The sequence below is a fragment of the Nyctereutes procyonoides genome, unplaced genomic scaffold (assembly GCF_905146905.1).
Source record: "Nyctereutes procyonoides isolate TBG_1078 unplaced genomic scaffold, NYPRO_anot_genome, whole genome shotgun sequence".
NCBI lineage: Eukaryota > Metazoa > Chordata > Mammalia > Carnivora > Canidae > Nyctereutes > Nyctereutes procyonoides.
In genome coordinates this window covers 66,560,250-66,585,193 of record NW_026575135.1, presented here as the reverse complement: position 1 = coordinate 66,585,193, position 24,944 = coordinate 66,560,250, and the positions used below count along the sequence as shown (strand labels likewise).

Sequence of the window (24,944 nt, the reverse complement as noted above, 5' to 3'; positions counted from 1 at the left end):
CACATTGAAAAATTCACAGTTGGCCGGAGAAAATGAGTATTTAATATGTTGTTGTTGGGAGTAATTTAAAAAAAGTGAAAGTCATTCATTTTGGGTTGGTATCTTTATGAGCTGCTAAAGAGAGAGATTGGAAAAAATATTAATGGTATTCAGTGGAAAAAAAAAGTGTAAGGTCAGAAAGCCAAAAGAGACCATGTATAAGTAAACATTAATGGTTAGAATGGTAAGAGACTATTTATTACATATACAAGTCATACATACTATGTATATGGTATGTAATCTTTATTCATGGGAGATGGAGACAATGGAGAGACTTGATAATCTTTATATATATAAGTACATGTATAAGTTATAATCTATCATGGCATAAAAATGAGTAAGAAGAGGGACTGATTAACCCAATAAATAATTACATCAGTACATTACTTTTGGCCTAGAATTTTTCAAGACATTTACTTTGTTCCTTTGGCAAGCTTGTTAGTCAGGTCAAGGTGCAATGAGGACTTTTAAAAGTCTACTATCATAGACTCACTCAAGTTTAAAGAGATTTTCAGTGATAGAGCTGATTAGTGGCAGAACCCATATTATTTGCTATTTGACCTGACTTGACTATTTATTATAACTGAGGTTATTGTTATCTGAACCCCAGAGAGAAAAATAATGAACTCATACTCATATGAAATAATAACATGAAAACTGGACATTCTGCTTTGTGACAGTGAAAAAATAATTTCATAATTATGGAATTCTCAGAATTATCTCTTTCATACCAATAGCCTTAGTGAAGTACAAACGTAGTACTAATGCAGTAGTCACAGAAGTGCTCAGTGTCCAGGAAGAGATTTTCATCATGGTCAGAAGAATTTCTTAGATGAGACATAGAAAAAAAAGCATATAGCAAAAAGGAAATAATTTATGAAATAGACTACTAAATGTGACATTTGCAGAGTCAACATTAAAAATAAAAAGACAACTGATTCAAAGAATGTATTTGTTGTGGGTGTAAATGGCAATAAATTAGTATCAAGAATTACTGCAAATGAGTAAAAAAAAAAACAAAAAACGCTTAAAACTTAATATACAAAAATGGGCAAATGATTTAAAAGCTGGATGGTTGTAATTATGGTAAAATATTTTTAACCTCACTGATAATTCTGAAAATTAAAATGAAAACTGTAAGATAATATTTTTCATACATCACATTGTCAGATTTTTTTAAAGTTGCAATAATGCATGTTGAAGAGGCCACTGGGAAGCAACTTTTAATAACTCTTGGATGTTGTATACATTGCTCCAGCTACTTAGGGAAATAGTACGGCAAAATACACTGAAATTGAACATACATACACCTCTTGACCTGGCATTTTTATTCCTAAAAATATTCCCCAAAGAAACTTCATTACATTTGTACGAGATTTGTTCAGAGAGCTACATGTGGTCTTTGTTAATAGGGCAATGTGGGAACCATACAAATATCCATCAGCCAACAAAATAATAAATTATGATATATTCATTAAGACCTCATCTACAGCAGTTAGACTAAGTGTTCTAGAATACATCTATAACATTCCACCTTGATTTCCAAAACATAAAGTAGGTACACTTTATATAGAGTGTGCTACATTTTATATATAGGTACATTGCAAGTAGAGTCTTAGAGCATTTGTAAGTTTCATACAACCCATGAAACAAGTTTGCACAATGTTTCTGGATACAAACTCCCATGAAAGTATAAAAACATGTACTTGTTATTTATATGGTGGATGGTGATGTTGTTCTCAGAGGAGAAAGGGAGGACATGATGAGAGATTTCGGTTTGTCTGTAATATCTTCTTTACATCCCACCCCCTTAAGCCCCCTCCTTTAGAGAGCTAATGTTCTGTCTTAATGCCACTTGGCGTGTTTTTTTGTTTGTTTGTTTGTTTGTTTTTGTGTTTTTTTTTTTTTTGTTTGTTTTGCATAGGGATTCCTTAGGTATTTGTAATTAAAAAGGAAGGAGGATTGTTTCACTTTGGACAAGCAGGCAAGCCTCCTAGTGCAGAACAGCCAGCCCTCTTCACCCTAACAGTGTGAGTGTCCTCATGGGTCATAGTCCCTCTGGCAATGTCCTAGTAGCTCTACTGGACAAGTGTTCTGGCAAATAATAGAGTCTTTGCCTATCTTCGAATCTGTACCCTTGATCACACCTGGGTTGTTGCTAAGTGTGCTTCTGCTTTGTCTTATCATGGGGAACCTGTCACCTTCATCCCTCTCTTTTATTTGAAACCTGAGCCATCCCCTCCCTCATCACCCCATATTATAAAACCTGCCGGTTTTTTCTTGGCACTCTCCAACTGCAGCCACTAAGGGACTAGTCAGAGGTACCAGGTTTTGCTTCACATCTCTCTTCAGTACGATGGTTGATTGTAATGCCGGGCTCCAGTCTAGGCTTCACTTTGCTTTCTGGGTACACCTGGGCCCTGTCCCCCGCACTCTAAATAACCCTGAAGCCACATAAACTGTGCTATGCAAGGAGTCAGAATTGCACAGGGGGTACACTTGGTGGGCTCTGCAGCTGGAGGGACTGGCTCAATCCCCAGCAAACTGTGACGCTTTGAGCAAGTTACTTAATCACTTTAAACCTCAATTACCTCATCTATAAAATGGGGATCACAATAGTAACTACCTCAGAAGTTTGTTGTGAGTATTAAATGAGTCGTTAGCATGTAGTGGTGGTCTGGGCGCACGGTATGCATTCAATACACGTTAATTATCTTTTGTTCCGGAGCTCTGGCTATGAGCGCGGTGTATGGTGTGGCATTGACTGTATTCATGTTCGTGGTACTTGGTTTGTCGTTCATTCATCATGACAAAATCACCAGGACACATTCACACTCTCCAGCTCTAATACTGACAAATGAACCGGGAATACTTTTATACATTAGAGAGATGAATACCCAGGAATACATGACATCGTGCAATTAAAACAACAAATTCCATGCAAATACGTTCCTTCCACAAAGCTCAAAAGCCTAATCATTTTGATTATTTTTTAATAGCAATGTGGAATTCTGCATTTATCGCCTGATGGAACTCCTGAAATGCATTGTGCATCTCAAAAGGAGGCTAGGTTTCTGAATAGGACACTACAAACCTGATTTCAACAGACTGAAAACAAGATGTGACAAGCAGTTTGACACTGGCCCTCCACTAATTTCCGCTATTTGTAAAGAGGCACATCTGAATGGAAATAGCTCTGCAGAATGGATTGGTATGGTTGGGGCCATGTCAGTCCACACATAAAACTGCGGTACTGGAGAAAATAAGCCATTGATTTCTTGTGAAAGCCCCCCCCACCCCCCACCCGAGTCTGGGGAAAGCAGCCAATACGGGGCACCAGCTGCTCTCTGCTGGAAATCCTTTGTGGAGGGGTCTGAGGAGCAGGAGAATGCTAGAGAAAGCTGGTAGATATAAAAAGGGGGGGGGGGGGGGAGCCACACACCAGATCTCAGGATAGAAGAGGTGGTAGTGACTGCCGAGCCATGCTTCATTCCTCCAACTAAGCCTGCTTCTTTCTCAGAAAATGAAGGGGGTGGGAGGAAAGCTTCAACAAACCCTACCTTTATTTATGCAACACGTTGGGAAAAGTTCCAATGGGAATTTCTCATGCTCTTTCACGTTCTCTGAATTCTGTTGGTGGTGAGTTCTTGTTTTCTTTAAACTGCTCTGATCTAATAAGTATTTGCCTCAAAACCGGAACAAATACTCAGTGTGATTGCAAGTCCTTATTTACATAATTGCATTATGACAACAATTTTAGGAGGAAAATAGACGAGGAATATTTTGATGTTTGTTGGCTGTAGAGCAAAAAACAAAAACAAAAGCAAAAACAAAGAAACCAAAAACAACCAAAACACAAAACAAAACAAAAAAACAAAAACCACTCACTCCCATATTACTTTCTGAGCACTTCTGTGAAATTTGGCTGAGTTATATTAGACTAAAAATCTCTTTCAAGATTGAGCACTGGGCCATCATTCTTTGTTTTCAGTTCAGACCCTGCAAGCAGCATGTCTTACAGTGATATCAAGTATTCGTAAAGGTGTTGCAAGAAAGCACTGAACAATAAGCTTCAAATGTCCTCCAAAGTTTGAAATATTTGGCAGTGTTTTCTCCTTTATGAATGTTAGCTGTGATTACTGTTGCATGGAGAAGTTGGCCAGCATTAAAAAGTATTTTTTTCCAAAGGAGTTTGGTCACCTGCCTAGACAGTCAATGGGAAAATATGGATTATTCCAGGGGATGAAATTGTCCTATGGTATAAATAGCAACCCGTTAGAGAAAAATTGATTTTTCAAAATAAAAAGAAGACATCTTATACAAGATTATCTGAGCCCTGATGAAATTTGCTGTATTTCTCTTTTTAAAGGTTTGCAAATCACTTAATTGACAATTAAATTTAGGGAATTTATTTACCTATCACTTAACTGTAGAATTTGTTAGACATGGGGATACATTTAAAGCAATTTTAAAGTGATAGTATAAGTGCATTCATTGGTATGTTACTGATCATGGGTGTTCTTTCTGTTGAAATACACAGGCCAAAATTCCAAATTTTACTTAAGACATAAAAACTTTGCTAAGCAACTTTATTAATATCAACAGATATCCAGGCAAATGGGTAATGAGCAATGTTTGTAGGACTCAGAATCAGTCAATCATCCATTTCTAACATGTTAACGATAAGTGATTTATTCATTTTCTTTGAGAGACTTGCCACATCTCTGTGTGGGAGCTGTTGTATTGTGGATTTACCACATAGCAAGGCCATTTCACTAAAAATGTTATGTAATTTAAGTGTTCCACTAAATCATTTTAGTTTTCTTACTAAATCATGCAACTAAGTGAAATTTCTCTCTCCTGATATACTATGGTCACTTTCATACACTTTTCTCTTTTTATTCTATGTGACTTGTACCCTTCTTTGTACAACTCCCTTCCCCAACCCTACTCATTCCTAGTGCAGAGATATGACACTCCTGAAGTTGGAGCCAGGACTCATCTCCTATCCCTAGACCTGTAAGAGACTGAGCTAAGCCAGCTACATTATTGACAATGCAGGGAAACATTAATTGTCTTATGTGGTATAAATAAATAGTCTGCTCACAGATCTGTGTCCAAAAAGTGGATATTGACAAACTAGCAAGTTTCAGAGATCCAGTGGTAGGTCTATATCTTAAAGAACATAGAATTTGGTCTATAACCAAAGACCACTCTAAACCAATCATCTTTAAACCTTTAGATAAAATTAAGTCACTATTGTATGGTCTTTAAATCAGAATAGGTATGGTTGTATGGTTTTTTTCTTTCTTTCTTTCTTTTTTTTTTTTTTTTTTTAGTCTCATGTTTCAGATCCTCTTGGTTTGCAATTAATAGATTTTTTTAGTCTATATGGTATGCAGGCAATTCAGAAATCTGGATTGTAAGCTGGTCAAGGACTTTCCATGGATTTGTTTAGAAGTGAACTAGTGAGGTTTGGTTCTTGCACCCACAACATGATATTGAAGACTTTCCACCCCAAAGTCACATGGACAGTAAGAGGTGCTCAAAAGTGTGACAGTAGCTGGCCAGCAACCAGAATCCTCCAGAATAATAATAATAAGCATAAACTGTATAGTTAGCCTAGAAACAATTACTTATCAACAAAATAGCATTTTTAATTTACATACTATATCAATGATGGCTCATTTCAAAATCCATGTTTACCATTTCTCATCTATTTCTAGTATCTCCAACATTCCATCTGTGATTTCTCTCAATCTATTTGAAAAGTGTCTGTAAAGTTACCTTACATGCATCACTGGTAATGATGAATTCATCCAGACAATCTTGGTCTAAAAATAACATTTTTGCAACTTCATTGTTCTTGGGTAAAAGAAATTTAGATTAACAGTTATTTTCATGGGGCAATTTAATGATATGATTGCCTTGTCTTCTGACTTTCATGTTTCTTTGAGACATAGGCTATTTCTTGCCCCTTAAAGCTCTTATAAAATTTATTTCCATATTCCGAATATTGTAAAGACTTGTACTCCATCATATTTTCAGCAGTTATCCTAGAATGTATGGATATTGCAGGTTCATGGGGCCTTTTGAATGTGTGAAGTCATGTCCAGTCACCAGTTTTGGAGGGTTTTAGACAGTTCTCAGCCATTATTTCTTGATGGAGAATTTCTGCTCTATTATTTCTCTCCTATTTTTCCAGGAGCTAAGTTACAAATATTTAAAACTGTGTCACTGTCTCACTGTAAACACTTTATTATTTTCATGGGCAGTTTCCATCATCTTAGCTCTTCATTCTTTATTCTAGATAGTTTCTTCTCATTTTTCAGTGTACTAATTGTCTCTTCAGCTCTGTTTAATCAGCTATTCAACTCATCTCCTGAATTCTTAATTTAGGCTATTGCCTTTGTATTTCTAGTGTATCCTTTTAAGTTTCTTCTTCCCCCTCCAGAGAATTTTCACGAGCATCTTTTACCTTTCTGCATAGAGCAAATAAACTATTATAAAATCTAGTATATAATTCTTCCAACTTTATTCCCCCATGGGGCTGTTTATATTGTCCTGACTTTTTGCTGACTTTATTTCTCATGGTTTCTGATACCATCCGGTGCCTAATACTTGATTTTCAACAGGAAATGTAGTACCAAGTTGAACCAAGTTGTGGTTGTGAGAACTTTTTGTACTGTAAGACAATTCCCCCTTTTATGAATCAAATCTGATCAATATTAGTGTGCAGCTTTTTTAAAGAGAATGTCTCAGCTTACTCAGTTTTCTTTGAAATTTTAAACACTAAATGGTAACATTTGCGTACTTCCCTTTTTAGCATTTTTGGTCATTTCTGGCTTCTCATTAGAATCCTTGGTCCTTTCTTGGTGTTTTGTTTTGTTTTGTTTTGTTTTGTTTTGTTTACACCCTCCTTCAGGTTACCTATGTAAGCCAAACTGCTCATCCTGTGTTAAATGCTGTCAGAGCCACCAAGCCATAAAGTTCACATGTGCTCATCAGGAAACCAAAATAAAAGAGGAATTTCATGAAGTATAAACCAGTAATGAAATAAAGAGGCTCAACCTACCAAAAGTTGGTTATTTAGAAACCTAATAGAACAGGCATAGCCCCAAAAGATTATTCAAAGAAAAAATTATGTAAACTGTAAGAATAAAATATAAAGGTGGTGCAGAACTTACAAAGAAAAAAATATGTGGAAATTATTAATGCTTTTATGGACACCTTTATGCCAATAATTTGAAAACATGGGTGGAATGAAGAAGAATGTAACATTTCTAGAAGAATGTAACATTTTATCAAAGCTGATTCCAAAAGAGATTAGAAATTCTCTATACATTATTTAGAACTTCTTATAAAGCAACCAAGAATGTAAAGATCTTAAAGACAAGTTATTAATAACTCTTCCAAGAGTATAAACAGAGATACCCCACGTGTATTCGGTAAAGCCAGGATAATCTTGATGCCCAAATTTTAATTCTGACAAGTACTAGTGAGGACGTGGAGAAATGCAAGCTGTTATATACTGTTGCTAGAAGTATATATCAATACATTCATTTTGCAAAAGTTGTACATGTACAATTACATTCCTAGCTATATACTTTAAGTAGTGCTTCTTTAAATGCCTTTATGAGCTTTATACTGTGACCAGGTACACACATATTCATGGAGATAAAAAGTAATGAAGCAGTCTTTACTCATATTACCTCTAATGCCTTAATACTTTTCATTCTATAGTATTTGTATAAGGCTTTGGTTATATGTTACTAATTTGATTTCATATTCCATTAATGGTTCTCAAATCTCAGTTCAAATAGCTCTACACTAGAGAAACTTTCAGTAATGAATGCTCCAAGTACAAAATACTATTAATACCATTCATCAAAGTTGCAAAAATAAGTGAAATATTCCACATATCAATAATTAGATGAATAAATAAATGCTACATATCTATATAATGAAATATTCTAAATAAAAATGGTATCAATACCATTGCATGCATCAATAAGAATAAATCTTAAAATATAATATTGAACTATAAAAATAAGTTATAAGAGAACACATTATATGATTCCATTAATATCAAGTCCTAAACTTGAGTAAATTAGATAATAAATTGTATTTGAAGCTTCTATGAGATCCCTGCAAAAAAAAAAAAAAAACCTTCTTTCTCTGTACTTATAGGTTTGAGATTTCAAAAAATCCAAACACAAAGTCTGGTGCTGCAGGTGGCTGAATTACATTATAAATTGAGTTCATATCCTTGCACCATCTCTTATGTTAAAGTTAGGGTAATGCAAGAAAGAATGGGACCCCAGAAACTGGGGTCCATGTGTCTCAATAGATTCCATAAAGGTTAGGCTGTTAATTAACTTACAGTGACCATTATGACCTTGGTGATCTGCTGAATCTCTCACGTATTTCCTAAGATAGTATGACCAACATAAGATAATGGGGAAAATAGAAGGATATAATGCTATGGTAATGGAAAAAAAAAAAACCATAATCTTGGATGCAATAAAATTGATAGAAGATCACATTGCCAACATGATGTCTTCATTAGTTACCCACAGACAAGTCAACTGGTATTTAACTTAAGCAATAAACTCCATCAAAACTAGCATTAAACCAATCTGCCCTTTCTTTTGACAGATATTTGAATGCCCACCATGTGTGGATATTGTATTATGAACTCAATCACAAATTTTATATTATCTCAAAATAATTTTAAAAAACCTTTTCCATTATAGAAATAACATCTCTTCATTAAGTCCGAAATTATAGCTTCATGGTTTCCCTGTGATGAACTTACACACCAATGTGTAGCTAATTTGCTTGCCAAAATGTATGCGGGCATTGGCTATCTTCCATGTTTTTTACAACCCTTACCTTCAGCCTTGTGGTAATTGTTTGTAGAAATTTTGTAGCCAGGTTTTTATTGTAAGTCACTTCACAATAGTTTTGGAGGAAGGGAGAGTATAACGAATTATAATTAAAATGTTATTATTTAATGATTGTTGTTAGCATAAAATAATGTATAGGTAGTAGTCTTCTTGACCTTTTGGAAGGTTTTCTTGAAAACTTCATTGAATACCAAAATGAATCAGGATTAAAGAAGTAAATAATAAAACAAAAATGCAGCCTTGTTAAGACCAATAAAATTAAGCGCCCCTTTGTGCTGAAGAGTGCCTACAGCAATTTATGCAATGTAGAAAAGAATGATCCCAGGTTGAGGAGCTAGCCTATCTTTGTGAGACATTAGAGGTGAGAAAATAAACTAAGAACAGTTGTTCAAATGTATGTTGTCCTTTTAGACATATTAAAACCATTAATGTATATTTCAAATTTACATTTCTGAAAATAGACTATTACACATAGCTTACGTTAATTGTATGGGTGAACATTAAAGTCAAGGTCCAAAGAGTTAGGTCAGCCCAAGTACGAGATGACTATCTCACTGTCATGGAAAAGGGTTGACTGGAAAGAGCCATAAGCATCATTGTTTGAGAGAAACTAAATAAATAAATAAATAAATAAATAAATAAATAGTACATAAATGTCGACATATTGCGCTCATCTCTGTGCTTAACTTTGCAGTTCAAAGAAAAATTGGATATTCTGATTTACCACCATAGAAGAAATGTATAAAATAATTATCAGGTAGAACTAAAGCCTTAGAGAATCACATAAAAAATTGATTTTTCACTCCTTTGTCAGATACCACTTTTGAAATATGATCCCCTGGTAGAGTATTGTTAGCTTCTATAGTCATGTGGTCCTTGAGGACAATAATAACTAGAGTCCTAAGAAGTAAAGAGTAGGTTAAAGTTTCTGTGCCTTTTTATTCTCTGCTCAAGCATACATAATAGATTTCTTCACTATTTTCCTCATTAATGGAGATTGCCTTTCACTTCTGATCTTAAATTGTCCCTCTGATAATATGTCTAATTTGTGTCCTCATTCTTCCTACTCATATTTTCTGCCACAAAATATATCAGAGTCTAATTCTAAATTTTAGAGAATTTTTTTATCACAGTTCTATTTTCATTGCTGCCTCTAGCATTGGGTATAAGATGGATTTTCAATAAACACCTGTTTATTTTTATTTATTTTTAATGATTTCATTTATTTATTCATGAGGGAGACATAGAGAGGCAGAGACAGAGGCAGAGGGACAAGCAGACTCCTTGCAGGGAGCCCAATGTGGGACTCAATCCTGGGACCCCAGGATCACGCCCTGGCTGAAGGCAGACGCTCAACTCTTGAGCCACCCAGGTATCTCTCAATAAATGCCTGTTTAACATAAGGGTTGTCAAACATTTTCTGTGAAGGCCAACTTGTAAATATCCTAGGTGTTGTCATGGTCTCTGTCAGAACTACTCAACTCGGCCTTTGTGTTGAGAAAGCGGCCAGAGTCAATACATAAACAAACAGGAGTGGCTGGGTTCTAATAATACTTTATTTACACATATAGGAGGTGGGCCAGATAAGCCCATGAGCTGTAGTTTGCCAAATGCTTTTTAAGGGTTGTTTGAATTAATAAATTGCTAATAATCAAGAAAGAGCTCCCGAACTTTGAGAAAGAACAAAAGATCATGTCAGTATTATGTTAAAAGGATCATTTACAGATAATATGAAGTTTAATTAAGGAAAATATAAAGAAGTGGTTATATGAAAATGTTAGCATATTCTGGAATTATATCCTCACAATCCAGTGAAGTGTATTTTGTTTATTCAGAGACAGTTTTCCCAAATCAATGAATAGAAACTGAGCAGCCCATCCAGCATTGGAAGTGAACATCAGTCATTTTATTGAGAAGACAGGGTTTATATCCTATTCAGGGCCAGAAGGGGAAAAAAAATACACATCATGGTCTAAAATTGGTGGAGAAGGAACACATTTAACAATGAGAGAATAAGAAATTACTGTAAATATATAATTTTTATTGTGTTGATTTGTGGCCTACTCTTTTTAGAATTGCTCATAAAGAAGGTTGCCAAATTATGTCAAATATGCTGGGAAGACTTGCTTCAGTAACATTCCAGAGTATAGTCTCCAGCATCCATGGTGAATATAATAGCCAGTTATCCCCATATATCACATTCTTGGCAGTAATGACATTTTAACAAGTTCCAAAGGCCAAGCATTCTCTTCTAAGTTTTTCACTTGGGCGTGAACATGCCCATTTTTAAAAGGACTTTGGCCAAATAACCCACATTTTAGCACAATATCGGCATACTTACTTTGGAGAACTATGGATGGCCCTATTTGGAAGTGAGAAGCTATGTCAACAAAGAAAGTAGATCCTCTTATCCTATATCTCATTCCTAATAGCAGATTATACATTATATAAAACATAGTGTAGATGGCAGCCTGACAGTCTTCTGGGAGTGCAGAGACTTGTCACATCAGAAAGCTTCTAACCTTGATACATTTAGTTTTCTTCTTTCCTGGGTTGATACAAGTACACTAGAAATCTGGTCACTTGCAGTATAAAGGGACAGTAGAAGAACATAAAATCTTTGATTAAATAGTCTCAAAGGTCAGAGTAAGCATTTTGCTTCTCAGAGTAAAGAGAGATTGCTAGAGCTTTCTCACTTTGAAATAAACTGTTTACTCCAGAATTAATTTTGCTGGATAGCCTCTGTGCATCTGGTTAGATAGATAGATGTGTGTGTGGACTTTTTTGCAGTGGGTACTTGAGCTGCTTTCAGCTTCAAATCAGTAAGAATGACCACTGGAATAATTTTAGGATGTTAAGGATGTGTATGCCAAAGAATGGGAGAAAAATGGAGAGACCCAAGAGATGAGAGCTAAAAGTCCCACTTATAGGAAGTTGGAGTGGATCTAAAACTGAATCATTTTATTTCACATGCTAGAGGGAACCAAGGGTTGATGGCTCTAAAATGTGTGGGTCTGGGAAGCATGTATCATTCTGTCTGTGTGAGGTGTATGTACATGGCCTAGAGAAGTAAGGTTCTCCAAATTTGGTCCCACCAAGCCTAATGTCCCAAAAAGTTACCATCTCAAAGCTCAACAGTCTTGGAAGAGCTGTAAAGCTAAAAAATGCCTAAGTGCCCAGATTCTGGGAGACTGAGAGTTTTGGCTTTCAGACTCCTATTTTACATTATGTAACTCCTTCAGTACTTTTAGGAATAGAATGTTAGATTGATCATGAGAATCACAAAATACTTAGTATTCACTACTTTCATAAGGAATGTAGGATTACATTAACAGCTAATCTCATAATTGACATTGCCAACAATTCCTTAATTTGTGTGGAAACATTTTTAATAATCATATCAGAGTCAATATTACAAAAATTTGAAGGTTTCATTTAAAATTTTTTTTAAGTTTTATTTATTTGTTTTTGAGAGTGGGCACAAGCTGGGGGAGAGGCAGAAGGGGAGAGATACAGAATCTCAAGCAGACTCCCTGCTAAACATAGTACCCAACTCAGGGCTGAATCTCATGACCCTGAGATCATGGCCTGAGCTGAAACCAGGAGTCTGACACTCAACTGACTGAGCCACCTAGGTGTCCCCATTTTAAAATTTTCTAATTGACAGAAAAGAATAATAAATTTCAATTTTACAGGTATTATTCAAGTTAAGTAGAATATTTCATGTATGAAATAAAATTTGCCATTTCAAAGAAAAATATCACACTTCATAGTTTGTATATCTCACTATTTTTTTTATTGAAGTGTAGTTGACCTCCAATATATTGATTCAACATTTATTTACATTATAAAATACTATCCATAATACCATCTGGCAACATACAAAGTTATTGCCGTATTATTGAATATATACCTATGCTGGACTTTTCATCCTTGTCTTAGTTATTTAAAACTAGAAGTTTCTACCTCTTAATTACTTTTACTTATTTTGTCAAATACCCTACACCCCTCACTTCTGGCAACCACCAGTTTGTTCTCCATATTTATGACTACATTTTTATTTTGTTTAATTTATTCATTTGTTTGTTTTATTTTTACATTCCACATATGAGTGAAATCGTATGGCATTTGTCTTTCTCTGTCTTATTTCACTTAGCATAATACCCTTTAGGTCCATCCATGTTGCTGCTAACAGTAAAATTTTATTCTATTTTTATGGCTGAGTAGTATTCCATAATAAATGAATAATAAAATTAAGTAAAAAGTAAAAATTCAGCCAGTCACCACTTTATCCATTTATCTATTGATGGACACTAAGAGTGCTTCCAAAGCTTGGTTATTGTAAATAATGTTGTGGTGAACATGAGGATGCATGTATCTTTTTGAATTTGTGTTTTTTTGGGGGCCAGGTTATGAGGGAGATACACGGAAGGGGAAATGCTAGATTGCATGGCATTTCTATTTTTAATTTTTATTCTTTCCTCCTTAAGATGTTTCTGTTGCAAGAGAAGTTACAAATGCTCTCTCTCATGAGACACCTGGATGGCTCAGTGGTTGAGCATCTGCTTTTGGCTCGAGGTGTGATTCTAAGGTCCCAGGATCGAGTCCCACATCAGGCTCCCCATAGGGAGCCTATTTGTCCCTCTGCCTATGTATTTGCCTGTCTCTCTATGTCTCTCATGAATAAATAAATAAAATCTTTAGAAAAAAGAAAAACAAACATGTACTAGAAATCCCACCCATAGCAATCAGAAACCAAAAACAAATAGAAGGTCACCCAAAGTGGTAATAAGTAAAACTATCACAAATCACATAATATTAAATATAGAAAACCCTAAAGATTCCTTTCTCTTTTTCATGTATCATTACCACTTTTGGTTTATGGTTATCATATAACAGCCTATGTATATAACCATCTCTTTCAAGTTGATGGTTGCTTAAGTTTAAAGACATTCTAAAAGTATTTTCTTTAAATCTTTTTCCCCATTTTATACATATGATGTTATATTTTACATCTTTTTATTTTGTGTGTCCTTTAATTATTTTAGATATAGTTCATTTTACTACTTTTGTCTTTTAACCTTTTTACTGGCTTTATAAGTGATTTATCTTTTGTAAGTGAAGTTTTTTCTTTCATGATTCTCTTCTTCTTGTGATCTTGTCTTTTTCCACCTAAAGATGTCCTCTTAATGTTTCTAATTTCACATTAAATGCCAGTTTAGTGTGAAATAATTTAATCTTGTATGTTTGGGAAACTTGCCGTCAAGTCTGAGTGATAAACTAGCTGGGTAGAGTATTCTTGGTTGTAGGTTTCTTCCTTTCCATATTTTGAATGCATCATGCCACTTTCTTCAGGCTTGCAGAGTTCCTGCAGAAAAGACAGCTGATAGCTTTATAGGGTTTCTCTCCTACACAACGATTTGCTTTTTGCTTGCTGCTTTTAACATTTTCCCTTTGTGTTTAGCTTTTTCCATTTTTATTATATGTCTTGGTATAGACCTTTTTGGGTTCATATGTTTGAAGCTCTCTCTGCTTTCTGGACCTGAATGCTTGATACCTTCTTTTTTTTCTTTTTGCTACTTAGATTCTATAATTTCCATTCTGTCTTCTGGATCCCTGATTCCTTCTTCTGCAGCTTCTCATCTGATGTTGATTCCCTTTAGTGTTGTTCTTGTCAGTTTTTGTGTTCTTCAGCTCCGATTGGTTGTTTTTATATTTTCTATCTCTTTATTGAAGTTGCACTTCATCCATCTCTTCTCTTAAGTTTGATGACTATCTTTATGACCATTCCTTTGAATTATTTATGAGGGAGATTGCTTATCTCCATTTCATTTAGTTCTTTTTCTGAGGTTTTGTCTTGTTATTTTATTTGGAACATATTCCTCTGTCTTTTCATTTTACTTGAGTCTCTGTGTTTATTTTTATTTACTTGGTAGATCAGCTATGTGTATCTTGGTCTTACAGGTAATGGCCTTGTATAGAAGGTGTCCTGTGGGACCTAGAAGTGCCATCTCCTTGGTCACCAGAACCAGATGCTTCAAAGATGTCCCCTACGAGCTGCATCTGCTCTTCTGTGGTAATTGGTCCATGACTGTTACAGGTGCACTTGTGGGAGGGCTTGGCCTCCCTGTTAGTAGGGCAGGAGGTGTCCAAACTGCTTGCTGCATTTGGTAGTAAACTAGTTGCTTTGCAGGGACATCTGCCAGGACAGGCGGATTGGTTAGAATGCATCTGCAGGGGAATGATCAACCCAGGTGAGAGGTACTATCAAGGTAGATGGAGTGTCAAAACTGGCCTGCAGGAGTGTTAGGCTGTTAGGTCAGAAAATGGTGCCTGTCCATGCTTCTATTCCCAAATAAAGTTCCTACAGATCCCTGTCCTTTGGCATACATCATAACATTAGTTCATAAACCTCTTTTACATACACCCCAGCTGTCCTGGGGTTGAGCACTTGTGTTTTTTAAAGCAACATGTTACACATGTTAGGGCAGCCCATTTCCTTGGTATAGATCCTCAGAGTGGGGGGTGCTGATGTGGGTTTAGAATCCCTCACTCTTCAGGCGTTACCTCAGTACTATGATATCTCTCTCACTTGTGGGTCTTCACCCAGGTAGTCTGATTCCCCAGCAGAGCAGCCCTTTGCTCTTTTGGTGCTTTGTGATGTATTCTTCATATCTCTAGCTGTGGAAGAGCTGTTCTGCTGGCCTTCAGGGTATTGTCAGAGAGAGTTGCTCTGCATGTGGTTGCAGCCTTGGCTTGTCTGTGGAAGGAGGTAAGCTCAGGATCTTCCTACTCTACCATCTTACTTCTTCGCCTCCATTTCACTATTTTACATTTTAAACATAAGTAAAAACCCTAAGAGGTTAGAAAGATAGACGTGGCATGCTCAGGTTCAGCTTCATCTTCTTATTCATCTTCAACATTTTAATAATTTTTATTGAGAATCAACTGTTTAAACACAGGAATAAGTAGTGTCACAGAGGTGTAGATGCTCATTGTCAGCTTGTGTACTAACTTGTCGACTCAAGGTTGAACAATTTTGAATTATTACAGATTTACTCTCTGAGTGCATATATATGTGTACCTGAGTCCATATCTGTCTTCTGTCACAGTTTACAGAATAAGATGAGATGTCCAAATAGACTCCCATGTCTAATGCACTTTTCTCTACAGGATAAGTAATAAAAATGTGCCAGTTTGAAGGTTATATAAGTATTATTAAAACTCAATATTAACTAAGGCAATTATTCAGAACTGAGACTGATAAGATATCTTTTTCAGAAAAAGGATCTAATCATTGATATTTAAAAACTCCATTGCCTAGCAGTAATAAAAAGGAGACTGATTTTGGTTATGTTTTTATTGTTTATAAATTCTCTAGATCAAATTCACACTGTCTTATTGTGCCCATTTAGGTTGATTACCTGTCGAGGGAGATTATTAAATCTTATATTCTGCACAGCTGTCTGCTGAACGAGAATGTATTACCTTTCCATAGAGAAGTGCTAGATTTAAGATAAAAAGACACATCTTCAGAAATGATGAGCTTTGATAATAGTGAACTGGAATTTCATCTCATAGATAGGTGATTGATATACTGATTTTTTTAAAGATTTTATTTATTTATTTAGACAGAGGGAGTGAGCAGAGGAAGGGCAGAGGGAGAGGGTCAAGCAGACTCTGCATTGAGTGGAGGCCTGATACAGGGTTCGCTCTTACAACCCTGAGATCATGACCTGCACCAAAATCAAGAGTCCTTCACTTGACCGACTGAGCCACCCAGGCATCCACTGATGGTTATTTTAAATCAATTTTAGGCTTTTTTAGGTGAAAAGAATATGAATATACACATATGAGTGATAATTGAGTAAAAACCGTTTTTTCTCCAATGATTATCAAGTGGAAAAAGAGCTGGGATGAAGCCAAGAAATATAAAGCTATCTTTGGAAGACAAATCAGACGTGTGCTCTTCCTAATCCACATTCATCCAATAAATGGAAGATTATATGCATATGTCTGAGAAGAGGGTCCAGTTTATTGAAATCTGGTTCTAGCATGCATTTGGTCTACAGGCTTTAATTTTTTTCCCCCGCCAATGTGTGTAAGTCTGAACATTTGCACCATAAGAATAATCTAATCTGTTTCTTATTTTTCTTCTTGAGTTGTATTTAAATAGTATGTTCATATTTTATGACCTCTAATCAGAAGGGAATTTAAGATGCTTTGTCTACCCACATTATTTTGGGGCATTTTATACTCAGGGCTGTAAATTGTATACTTATAACCTTTTATTGGTAAAGATGTCCTCCTTTGTTTATGAGTGCATGGATAATCATAGAAGCAGGCAGCCCTATCCCAAAAGGAGTGTGCTGACCAGGGTCTATAATTTTCCTCACATGCCCCAAAGAGAGTCAAAACATTCGTAATTTAAACCTGAACAGACGGAGTTCTCCAACTGTTTTCCATAACAGACCCTGAGAGAAAACTTTTGAATATGCTCTCAAATTCCATTACATCTTGAATGATGATTCCAAGCTTTTATTGTAGAGAATAAAAATTTATTAATAACCCCCCAAATCTTTTAGAGCCAACCCACAAATATTTTCTTCATGATGCACTGTCATAACAAAAGGACAAAAGTTTTATTTTTCAGTGTCTTTTCTGATTATATCAGCATAAGTATAATTGGAGGAAAAAAATATCCACACAACTTACTCTTTTATATCCCTTGCCTCTTTTGCATTGGATAATTGTTTTCCTTTAAACATTTTTTTGTTTTGTTTTTTGGTTTTTTTCTTCAATTTTTAACTGTGTAAGAGAGACAGAAATCTGTTTACAAAGATGAAGGTATTACAAACATAATACAGGGGCATCTGGGTGGCTCATTGGTGAAGGGTCTGCATTCGACTCAGGTCATTAATCCATGGAGTCCCAGAATTGAACCCCAAATCGGGCTCCTCTTTCATGGGGAGCCTGCCTCTCCCTCTGCCCCTTCTCCCATGATATCTCTCTCTCACTTTCAAATAAATAAATAAAATCTTTAAAAAAACCCACAAATGCAGTTCCACTCCAATTTCATTCCCTTGATGAAAAATACAATTGAGAGTCTCCTAAAAGAATTAAGAAAGGCTTCATAGCTTAGATGATCAGAATAGTTTCTATCAAATAAAACTAAGAAGTAAAGTAAAATGTAAAAAAAGAGAAAAAGAAAACGTAAACTAACACTGTTGACTGAAGTGTGCTTATTGCGTAACCATATTCTTTTGTAAGCTCTGTGAGTAGGCGAGATTAAGACCTCCTCATCAACAAACAGCCTTCCGGTTAACTTGACTTAGAAGGGAGGTTTCATTTCCTCCCCAAATGGATTATCACACTGTTCCCTCTAAACAAAAATGATCTACTTTGAGAGCTCACTCTGCATGTTACCCTCTCTGTCTTTTCTGTGACTGAGGATTAAGCATCACCAGCCGTCCTTTGTTTAAAAGCTCTAAAATGCATATGGATTTGTGAATTCCATAGGACTATATTTTTTAACCAGCTTAGGTATCAAGACCCCGTCTGAATATCTGATGAAAGTGATGTACAGACCCATAAAATATTACATACCAGATCAGAGGGGTTCATAGATCTCCTGCTCTGGGGAACACATGATGCATGCTTGGCTACTCCCTGGGCACACAGAGCCTCACTTTGCAGTTTCTGCGTGGATAATGTGACTAGCCCCGAACTAATATATCCTTTTAAAGTCTGGGAGAATGTATCTGAGAGACAGGTAAAAATAAATCTTGCTTTTTAAACTTGCTTTTCAAATCACCTATTAGTCTAAAATAAATTCATTTTATGAGGACTTTCTTTTTTTTGGTACTGCATGTTGATAGTTCTGTAAAAACACAAGGACTTTTATAAATATAGTAAATTCTCAGGACATCAGCCCTTTAGGAGTGCAGTATCACCAGGGTCTCAGGCATAAATGCAAACAAGCAAGAGAACTGGTGCTGTGCAAACCAAACAGCCTTTGTTTTCTGCCTGAAATCCACATACTTCCTAGAGCACCTGGTATGTAACCATGACTTAGTTACAGGTGAAAAGGACAACCCCATGTGGAAATACAGGATCAGGTTTATTTTTTATCTTGCTAACTCTGTTACTGATTTTGGTCTCATGTAATCTGAATCAAAAGTTAAAATGTGCTTTATAGAGTGGAAGTGGGTCTGATATGTAAAAAACAACAACAACAAAGAAACCCCCAAACCAAAAAAAAAAAAAAAAAAAACCACAGCACACAATTTATTTCTATCATCATTGAACTGTGCATGTCTGTTCCTTTTAAGATAATTCATTTCATCCCAAACCTGCCGTCAGCTACAATGAAATTTGTATGCATGATCCCTTGGACTTGTTCATGGTGTCTCTTTCCTTTATTATAGCTGATGCAGTAAAAACCTAAATTCTTAGTATATTTTCAATGTAATCTTTTGTAATGGCCAATGTATAAAAAAAGGGTAGCTTACTCACAGCTCCTGTGGTAGTCACCTGCATCAGTTGAATACTCAGAGCAACTCTCTGAAGAGCCTAGTATCATCCTCTGTTGCTGCAAGTAGGACACACTGAGTCACAGTGAAGCAAGGATGTAAAGTCAGGACCTCCATCCCCGACCCACAGCATGAGCCCTTAGCTACCATCTGTCATGTGTGATGCCCAGTAAATTGTTTACCTTGAATTTTCTAAGCCTTCCTTCCCTATGTTTCTTCTCACCTTGCCTCTCAGAGGTGTAAGAGTGAATGATGATAAAGACCACATCTGAAAGGCCAAGATTCCAAATTTCCCATATTTGTTTGCTGTCATAGGCCACCGAATGCAGCATTACAAAATGGATCTTTTTTATTTTTTTTAAGATTTTATTTATTTATTCATGAGAGACACAGAGAAAGAGAGAGGCAGAGACACAGGCAAAGGGAGAAGCAGGCTCCATGCAGGGAGCCCGATGCAGGACTCGATTGCAGGTCTCCAGGATCACACCCTGGGCTGAAGGCAGTGCTAAACCGCTGAGCTACCCACCCAGGCTGCCCCAGAATGGATCTTTTTAAATTCTAAGACAAGTGACGAGCATTGTGACTGGTACTACACTATTTCTTTATGTCATGTAGGGTTCTTGTCCCTTGATTTATAAAGTCACTTTTTAAAACAGAGTTTTATGTGGGAGTCCTATGTCTCCAATTTAACTGCTGTCATCTCAATGAGTGATGGAGTGGAAAGACCCACCAGAGAACAAATGATTAGTTGGTGATGCCAGAATTTAAGAAGGAAGGTCTAAGGATGACTTAAAAATCAAAGGCCTTTTAAAAAAAAGGATTTTATTTATTTGAGAGAGAGAGAGAAATGAGAGAGAGAGAGAGAGAGAGAGAGAACAAGGACAAGCGGGTGGAGTGTCAGGCAGAGGGAGAGGGAGAAGCAGGCTCCCAGCTGAGTAGGGAGCCCAATGCAGGGCTCTATCCCAGGACCCTGGGATCATGACCTGAGCAGAAGGCAAGCGCTCAACGAAATGAGCCACCCAGCACCCCCTCCCCAAAATCAAAGGCTTCTGTGTTAGAATAATACTTGCATATGCTGATGAGAGCAAAGAAGCACAGTAGGAAAAACTTGCCCATTTTTTAAAAATAGTGTGGGAAGCATTTAAATGTAAAGTTAATTGTCTCCTGCCTTTTTGAAAGTTTAAAGTGTGAGTGAGTGGTTTTAGGACAGAAAACTACAATAAAAAAACATTTAAAAAACCCATTATGTCCCCATCCAAGTAATATAAATTGGCCTGTTATTTATGCATGTTTATAGGTGTATCTCTTAAGTATCCACGCTTAGAATAGATAATCCATATGGAAGAACAATATGTGAAGAGAGAGTACTTTTTTCTTACACCCCAAAAACCCTGTATCAGAGTTACCCAGTACTAATTATTCCTTGTAATTACTTCCAGTAAAAAATTTTATTTGTGAATTTATGAAAGAATTAAACAGCCTTCATTTTTCTGTTCCTGAGTGTTAATGTACATTAAAATATCAGAGATTTTCCATATTGGGCCAGCTGCCTGGCTCTCTGGGTAAAGCATGTGACTTTTGATCATAGGGTCATGAGGTCAAGCCCTATGTTAGGTGTAGAAATTACTTCAGGATAAGACCTTGAAAAAAGTTAAAATAAGTTTTCCATATTAATACATAGAAATGTACCTCAATCTTTTAAATGTTTATTTTTTCCTTAATTCAGATATTTTGTAAAGGATTAGTAACATATAGATAGATGGTTTATAGTATTTATATAAATCATATATATGTTTAGGTGGTTTGTAGGTTTTTTTTTTCTCAGCACAAAATCCTGTAAGTATACTTTCACATGTATCTTGAAATAATTATGTATGTAATTGGGCATGATATGCTGTGTGCATACAAAAACCTAATAGATAGTGTCTAATTGCTTTACCAAAAGTGTGCATTTTTTTTCTGCCCAGAATGCAAAAGATTCCCTGTTTCCCTATAACTTGTCTCAAATTTTCACCTTTCTTTTCTCTTTTGTGTTATATCTATCTTTCTCCTACTCATTTTTATGGGCTTTGTGTCAACTAAAGAAACAGCCTTTGTTATAAAGCATTGCTAACATTTTTTTCCAGTTTATCATTAATCTCTTTATTCTTTTTTTTAACCATGTGGAAGATATTTATTTTGTAGATTCAAAAAGCTTGGCTATATTAAGTATAAGTGATAAACCAATTGATGCACCAAAGAACTGGACACGTTTAACGTATATAATTGGATGGGTTTGGAGATAGGCATATACCTATGAAACCATCACTAGAATCAAGGTGATAAATACAACCATTCTGTTTAGAAAAAAATTTATTTGAAAATAATATGCTCGGTTTTTAATAGAACTCTATTAATTTCCTAGGGCTGCCATAACAGAATAACACAAATTAGAAAGCTTAAGTCAACAGAAATTTATTCTCTCAGGTCAGGAGTTTAGACATCTGAAAGGCTTTGCTCTCTCTAAAGGATCCTTAGTTATTTGTTGGAGCTTCTGGGGCTTCCCAGACAATCTTTGATGTTCTTTGCTTTAGAATTACCACTCCAATCTCTGCCCCCATCCTTAAATGCCATTCTTCCTACGGATGTATCTGTGTCATTATTTCTTCTTTAAAAACTCCAGTCACTGGCTAGGACCCACTCTAATGGAGTATGATCTCTACAAAGACCTATTTCCATACAAAGTTGCATTCTGAAGTTCTGGGTGGACATGGATTTTGGGGGGATGCTATTTAAATCAGTACAAACTCTTTGGTTTTCTCATTTCAATTTTTGAACCCTTTGGCAGTTATTGTGGTTTGACACAGTTTTCTTCAAATTTTATCATATCATACTTTAGAATCACCTGGAGGATTTGTGAAACTACAGAGTCAGGCCCCAACCCCAGAATTTGTGATGCTGAATAGAGATTTGAAGTCATGGGATGCTTGGGTGGCTCAGTGATTAAGCATCAGCCTTTGGCTCAGGGAGTGATTCTGGAGTCCCTGGATTGAGTCCCACATTGGGCTCCCTTCAGGGAGCCTGCTTCTCCCTCTGCCTATGTCTCTGCCTCTCTCTCTCTGTGTGTCTTTCATGAATAAATAAATAAAATCTTAAAAAAGGAATTTATAAAAAAAAAAAAGAGGTTTGAGGTTGCCTCTGGTCAGGGTACCCCATGTCAATAACTTGTTATTGTGTCCTTCCAAAATTCATATGTTGAAGTTCTCACCCCCAGGCTTCAGAATATATGGAGATATAGGGCCTTTAAAAGAAGTAATCAAGGTAAAATGAAGTCATTAGGGCAGCCTCTAATTCAATATAACTAATATCCTTATAAGAACAGGAAATTAGTTATCTGTCATTTTTGTAATATATATCCTCACAGGTGTGGGGTGATAGCTCATGTGGTTTTGATTTACATTTTCCTGATGATGAGTGATATTGAGCACCTTTTTACATACCTGTTGGCTATTTATATGTCTTCTTGGGAAAAAAATATCTTTTCAGCTCCTTTGCCCATTTTTAACTGGATTATTTGCATTTTTTTGCATTAAAATGGATGAATTCTTTCTTTATTTTAAACATTAACCCTTTATCAAATAGGTGGTCTGCAAACCCCATTCTACTGATTGGGTTTTCAACTGATGGACTGTTTGCTTTGTTGTGCCAAAAAGTCTCTAGTTTGATAAAGTCCCACTTGCTTATCTTTGTTGCTAAGACGAGATTTAGGAAATGTGGTGGAGGAGGTGGAGGGAAGGAAACTCTTAGACACTGTGGGTGGCAATGTACATTGGCACAGTCATTATGGAAAACAGCATGGCAGTTTATCAAAAAATTAGGACTAGAACTACCCTGTGCTCCAGAAATTCTCCAAAGGAAATGAAATCAGTATCTTCAAGAGATTTCTGCATTCTGGTGTTCATCAAAGGATTATCCACAATAGCCACGGTGTGGAAACAACATCACGGTCAGAAGTGTGAGAAAATCACTTGTTTAAACCACCCAGTCTGCGATACTGGTTATGACGGCCCTAGAAAACGAATACAGAACTGCTGGTTTGAGAATTGAAGGAAAGATGCCATTTTACACAATACCTTATGGCAGCCTGTTATCCATGTACCGAAGAGAAATTAGTGTCTCAATCCCATGTTTACCCAGTGGTTTGTAATGTCATCCTTAGAGTTGACCCAAGTCCCATATTCATTAGAATTTATCTTGGTCTCTATTACGTGCATTCAGCCACTTTTTATTTCTAGAGCTCCAGAGTGTTTTAATATTTTGAAATCATATGGGTTTAAATGTTAATATATCCAATATTTTAATATTTGTAGATATTTTAATATCTGGTAGGATTATTCCCTTTTCATCAGCTGCCTTTTCTCAGAGCTGTTTTAGAAATGTCCTGTTATTCGCCTGGGAACTTGATAACATTTTGCCCTATGTTATTTAATTATCATCACATTTCATTTGCATATTAGTTTGGAGTGAACCACAGCTTTTTCAGTGTCCTAGCAAAGAACACATTATGTTGCCATTTATTTAAATATAATTTTATGTCATTTAGTATATATGTATTTTTAAAGATTTTATTCATTCATTCATTCATTCATTTAAGAGAGAGAGAAAGAGAGACTGAGAGAAAGACAAAGAGCAGAGGGTGAGGGAGAGAATGAGAATCTCAAGCTGCCTCTGCACTAAGCATGGAGCCTGATGCTAGGATCTATCTGATGGCTGACCCTGAGATCATGACCTGAGCCAGAACCAAGAGTTGGATGCTTAACTGACTGAGTCACCCAGGCATCCTTCATTTAATATATTTTAAAGTTTTGTCTATATATATTTACATGTCGCTATCTTTATTTGAGTTCATTGTATTTTTTTTGAGTGTGTGAGTGCACTTATAAATGAGGTGTTGCTATTAGCCCTCATGTGGTTGATTTATATATATATGAATATGATTATATTCTAATGACTTGTATTTTTTCTAGCATTTTTGCAGTTGATGCCGAAGAGCTAAGTAGGCAGTGATATCATCTTCTAAGTTTTGGTCCTCTATTTAAGTATTTATCACCAAAAGATTTTCTGTTGTCAATCTGGGCTGGCTGGCTAGTCATATCATTCAGGGTTCTGGAGTGAAGCCAAAGCTACTGATCATTGTTCCCTTCATCGGAAACAGGTTTTAGATAGTCAGTTAAACAGAAGACTAGTGGAGGACTGTTAGCAAAACCAAAGCAAAATCATGCCACACAATCTTTTTTGGTGGCAACCCTGCTGCTGGGACTGAACAGGGATGCCATGGCTTGAACTGCCAATACCACCAGAGCTTGGCACAGCACCTCAGAGCTTAGAGTTGCTTGCTGCCACTACCTGCTGAATATTCCACTCCTTGCTTGCTTTTTCTACTCTTTCCCGCTGTGCATTGCAAGCTCCTGCCCAAGTCATGTGC

General features: G+C 36.1%; 1 long non-coding RNA gene across 1 annotated transcript in view; it reads left to right on the top strand.

Annotated features, from left to right (window-relative positions):
* Window positions 1-24,944, top strand: part of LOC129495087 (uncharacterized) — a 567,660-nt gene that overhangs the window by 325,331 nt on the left and 217,385 nt on the right. The window lies entirely within an intron of this gene.